This window comes from Dendrobium catenatum, unplaced genomic scaffold (genome assembly GCF_001605985.2).
Source record: "Dendrobium catenatum unplaced genomic scaffold, ASM160598v2 fragScaff_scaffold_1347, whole genome shotgun sequence".
Classification (NCBI taxonomy): Eukaryota; Viridiplantae; Streptophyta; class Magnoliopsida; order Asparagales; family Orchidaceae; genus Dendrobium; species Dendrobium catenatum.
Genome location: NW_021319809.1, coordinates 605,224 through 611,056, shown reverse-complemented (window position 1 = coordinate 611,056; position 5,833 = coordinate 605,224).

Below are 5,833 nucleotides of genomic sequence, written 5' to 3'. Positions count from 1 at the left end.
GATTATTAATAAAGTCAATGGGGGCACGTGCCCCCATGCTGCATCCGCCCCTGGCAGCCCATCTGCCTTGAACCCCCCACCCATCCCTCGCATTCTGCTTACCCAGTCCCCTCTCCACCTATATAGAAGGAATTTGTTTGTAGCACAATATCCAATCATGCAAAGTTAGTTATTATCTTTGACCAAGTGTTAACTGAAATGTGCACCTTTTGTAATTCTCTGATCTAGGATGTTGAAAAGAAGCTTAGCTCGACAGAAAAAATTAGTTTATAAAATAACATCCACTGATGCAAAGTTTGGTAGCATCTCTAACCAAGTGCTAAATGAAATGTGCACCTTTTGTAATTCTCTTATCAAGGATGTTGAAAATAAGGTTTGCTCGAGGTTTGGGCAGCTGGAAATGAAAGTCAATGTTATTAAGGAGAAGTTGGTCAAACATGTTGTTGCGTGTAAAGATGATAAAATGCAACCTCCTACAGAGTGGTTCTCAACAAGGCCAGAAGCCCCAACTGACGCAATTCCTCTAGCTGATGACATCAATGAGGAAGCCCCCTCCAGCTGATGACATCAATGAGGAAGCCCCAATTGTCATAATTCCTCCAGCTGATGACATCAATGAGGATGCTCCAACTGGCGTAATTCATGTAGCTAACGACACCAATGAGGGAGCCCTTGCTGCCACAATTCCCCTATTGCCAACACCAATGAAGAAGCCCTACTTGCCACAATTCCATGTGTTGTCGACACTAATGAGGAAGCTGTCGACATCAATGAGGATGAACTGTCATGTGCTGTAACTATGGGATCGGCTATAGTGTTGACCTCATTATTCGAAGTCAATTTCCCTGAAATCGACTCTAGTACCTAGGTTTTTGTCGGCCTAGTGTAGATAATCGGCACCCGGCAGGATTTCCATTAGGCTGGACACCTAATGACGTAAGGCATCGACTCGAAAACCTATTCACTCCCAAACCGAATCAAAATCAATTCAATCCAATTTTAATTCAAACTCCCAAAACGAACTCACATCAAGATCGCTTTATGATTCGTCGATGGTCAATCGAACCTCAATTTAATGTAATCTAAATTCGATTTTGATCAAATTGATATAAATCATTGGGAGACTTAAACAACTCACCAATCAAATCAACATAAACTCAAATTGATTCGATTTCAATGGATCCAGATTAACACCATTTTGACTCGTCACAAAGTATAATATATAATCAATAATTGATACATCAGCCTTAAAAAATATCTTAATCGGGCACGAATCTCGAGGATGCAAAATCAAGTTGGGAACTTCAAAAAATAATTTGGAGACCATCACCGAACGGTCCCGATTTCAGCAAACTATATCAGTCGAAACTGTTAGCGCTCAGGAAATACAAACCCAACGACACCAAGATCAACACCAATCCCGAGCACCAAATGAATCCGAAATCAAGGGATCAAGCGTGTTGGAATTAGGTTCAAACCGCCAATTTTGAGTTAGACCAAACAGGGTCATCGCAGATTTTGCGAAGCTTTATACTCGAAATCGAACGGGTCGACGAGACGCATACCAAGACCGAGAGGAGCGACCGAGGAACCAGAATCAACATAAAGGCCTCAAATGTCCAATGAACGGAGTCCCAACAAGTCAAAGGGTTCAAGCACACCCGAAAACCATTTCCCAACTCTCGCCTCTCACTCAACCCATAACCATCTTGGTCGCTCTCGATTCTCTGCCCTCCAAACACCCCAAAAAAAAATTAACGTCCAAAGCCTCCACCTCCTCTCATACATGACACATCCAACGCCTCCCTCCTCTCAATACATAGACACATCCAACGCCTGCACTCCGTCAGCTCCTACAGCAGTTGGCACGACCCTGGCTAATCTTCTAAATATTGAGGTTAATTTCTTCTACAAGTTCTCCTCCATGATCTATCCTCATACTAATAATTGTTATCTTCATCTTCTTTGTTGATTTAGAGAGAATGATTGCCATATAAGAGGTTGGACTGAATGAGTTGTATCGTAGTAGTTGGCTATATAGTATTAGATTTTGGAGTGTTGTATATATGAGATTGAGCGCGTGTCAGTATGTTTATCAGGAAGAATCATTACATTAGGCTACTGAAGATATTGAGTTCTCGTGTGTCATTTGCTTCATACATTCTAGATCATTTTGTAACTGGATTCTGTTAGTTATTGATTGAGAACCTATAACTATTTAGATTGTGTATTCATGCGATTTATCTTTGAGATTATCTTTCTGAGATTATATAATGTTTATTTAGGTCATAACATAATGGTCGACCTTATTGTCGTAATGTACAGCAAAATTAGAATTTGGCTGTAACGAAATAATAAGGGTGTCTGAATAGATGCTATCATATTTGATGTAAAGGAGGTTCTTAGTGTCTGTCTTTATGTCATCTGGAGAATTCTTCAGCATTAACACGAAGTAAACAGATTATGAGAATTGTCTCGATCTTTCGCGCACGTATTCTTGACTATGATTACTACGTTCTTTTTTTTTGATAAGATTGATTTTTGGTCTCCTCTGGCTTTAAGATATGTGCAGCGGATTTGGTATTGGCTTCATGTTGTATGTCTATTTCAAGATCTGTTTAGATATTTGTTCAAGTGAGATAAAGTTTACGGAGTTCTGATTTGGCTTCTATTTTTATTTTTTAAATTCTTGTAGATTGGGTACTGTACTGGATTCATTTAAATAATGCTTCAAATAAAATTTTTGCCATGAGCTTTGATATGTGCATCAGTTCTTATGATATCTTGTATAGTACATTTTCTATCTGCTGAGTTAATAATTACTGTATTCTCATTATATGTTTTAGTAGAGTAGTTTAAAAGATTGAGAATCCTGCTTGCTATCTACTTTATTTACTATTTATGTGTTCTCGGAATATTTTTTTGAAGCACTAGAAATAAGCATAATGCGTCACGCATATTTTATTTTTTGATTGAACAATTGTTCACATTGGTATGTTTGTAGGCATCTCTTCTGTGACCTACTATTATCTCTTCGTAGAATAGAATATTTCGACGACTGTTTCATGAGTTCTGACGTAAGAAGTAGGAGTATTCGACTAAGAGTGGCACTTTTGTTGTGCATTTTGAAATAGAGCTGTTTTCATGTCTCCGTATTAGAGGATAAGCTAATAGGATCAGTTACATACTATCAATAGCATTAGGATTTAATGAGGTTGTTTGAACATATAGTTAATATGCTGTTACAGAGGTTGTATCATTAATGCGGAGATTATTGCACAATACATCCGTGTGTATTTGCGATGTTAATATGGTTTGAAAAGAGTACATGGGTGCTCTATATAAGATGTCAATTAGTAGTTATGAGACTAGTATTTTGGCTAATTTAGAAACGCACAGTGAGTGTAGGATGATTGTAATTTGAAAAGATGAACAATTATGTCTGTATTTAGCTGAAAGAGAGGGATCGGTATACATATGATGTCATAGTTTAGTAAACCTAAAAATATCTTATGAATTAGTGAAAAGTGTAACGCTTGCAGTAGGCTGATTACTTATTTTTGAGGAATTGGAGCTTCTGAACAATTGTCGTGAAAAATGACAACCATAATTGTTAACTGATAAGTACAGAAGTGTAAGTTTGCTGTGTCTTACGCTATACCTGCATATGTTAAGGGATTTTGCACACATTATTGGTGATAATAGTGCATAAAATTCTGTTAATAGTGATTTTGTTATGTAGGACGGTAATATCGATCGTTTAGGTGGTTGTAGGTCGGATGCTCCTGAATTATGTTAATTGCCATGGAGTGTTGGAAAGGTGGGAACGTAAAGTAGTATATATACTTGGTGGTGGGGAGTTAGGTGGATAGAATTAGATCAATGAGTTAAAGTAAATCAAATAAGAGAGTGAAGTGTATGGCGTGAGTATAAAGTGCACTCCTTTGTGGTAGGAAGTGAAGTTGTAGGTTAGAGATTGTGATTACATTACGATAAATAGGATAAGTATTTCTGAAGGGCAATGGCCTCTCTTTCTCTCTCTAATTCTCTCATTCATTATTTCATGTCACTCTAATTTCTTCATTCTTCCCTATTCTCTAATGTGGTTAGACCTATCATTCTGGATAGTCGGGTATCATTTGAGATCGGAATGTGCAATTATTAGGATAGGATTCAGACGAATATAGCTATAGTTACAGTAGTTATATATCGCGATTACTCTATGGGAGGTGAGAGAGCATTATATTTCACAAAGCTAGTGGCTATCAATGCTTACTGCCGCGCAAGGACAGAGGTAAATGGTCTTCTATTTTTCAGTAATTTAAATTATTATTTACTTACTCAATATTATAATAAGGCCTCATTACTCAATCCCCATTTTTTCACATGCATGTTTTCTTCCTCCATTACTGCAGTTCATGCAATCTTACACTCTCGAGGAAGATCCGGTCAGTCCATATTGCTGAGTGGTTCGAGGGCGAACGAAAAGACAAGGAGCTAATACGTCCAGGGTGGTTGGTTGGCAGGCGCCTTTCATGCGACCAGACGCGCTCTTGTGGGGACTAGATGGAGCGCTGCTAGGCTAATTACGGCAGGAAACCACCTGGTCGTATATGAGCCCCTCCTGGTCTGACTGTGATACTCAGCACTGAGTCATAGGCGATTCACTAAGCACGAAGTGCGCTGCACCCCTCATCGCCTACCTACTGCTACATCTGTGGTCCTCGGGGTTTGTTGTTGTAAGTAGAGAATTTATCCTCAACTTGTGCACAATCATGGAACTCTCTATGGAGGAGAATTTCTTTGAAGGCGGTTACCTGACCTACCCTTCATCAGCGTAAAACTGACATAAGAATGTGTCGCTGAAAAGAATGCTCTTGTCCATGCAAGAAACTGAAACCTAGTTTCCAACAAGAAAGATGGCGCATGCTTCGAGACGGCGCGATTTGACAACGTCGTGTTGCTCACAGTCCAGTTTGAGGACCATAGGTACCGCACGCTGCAGAGCTCAGGAGTTTTTCCTCAAACTTAACATAAATTCTAGAGATCCCCTTTCAAATTAATCAGGTTGAGTTCCAATGGTCTGGTCTAAAGTTGATCTATCTGGATTCTTAGAACCCAGTATTGAAATCAGTTAGGAGTACCTAGTTCTTTCTTATTAAATGAAATAATCAATTATTGCTAATTAAACCACAATTTGGAAACACTGATCAGATAATGGTATTATATTCAATTCTAAATATATTTCAATCACTATATAAATGGATTCAAATTCGAATTCAACTCCATAATTAATTGAATTCTTGGACCTGTTCCCTGAAAGTTAAATTGGAATAAAGGTATAGGAGGGACCCAAATTGATCACGCTGCAAGTTGATCAAAAGTTATATCTACTTGCTCAAATCAAATTGAACCAAATAAGCATATGTGGTTCCTGCATATACATTTGATTGACTCACCAGAATTTATTTGAATCAATTGTTGAATGATTGGAAATAAACTTGTTTTATTATTATTATTATGTTATTATTGAATAAACCTTAGTTGGCCCAAAGTAATTTAAGTTTGATCTCGGTTTAACTCAAATGAGGACTCATAACCGAGGACATCGTATGACGGCTTACGGGAGGATCTAGACCGCAAGATCAAAAGTTAAATGTACCAAGGTCCTTTGAGACATTCAGTCAAGGCTTTTGCGTTAACCCATCTTTTGTTCTTATTAAAACATGCTCTGTCACCATCATGTTAATAAAATGGCCTATCAGGCCTAACACTACAACTTTAAATGATTTTTTTTGTGAAGCTTGTCTGGAACATATAAACTCATGTATAA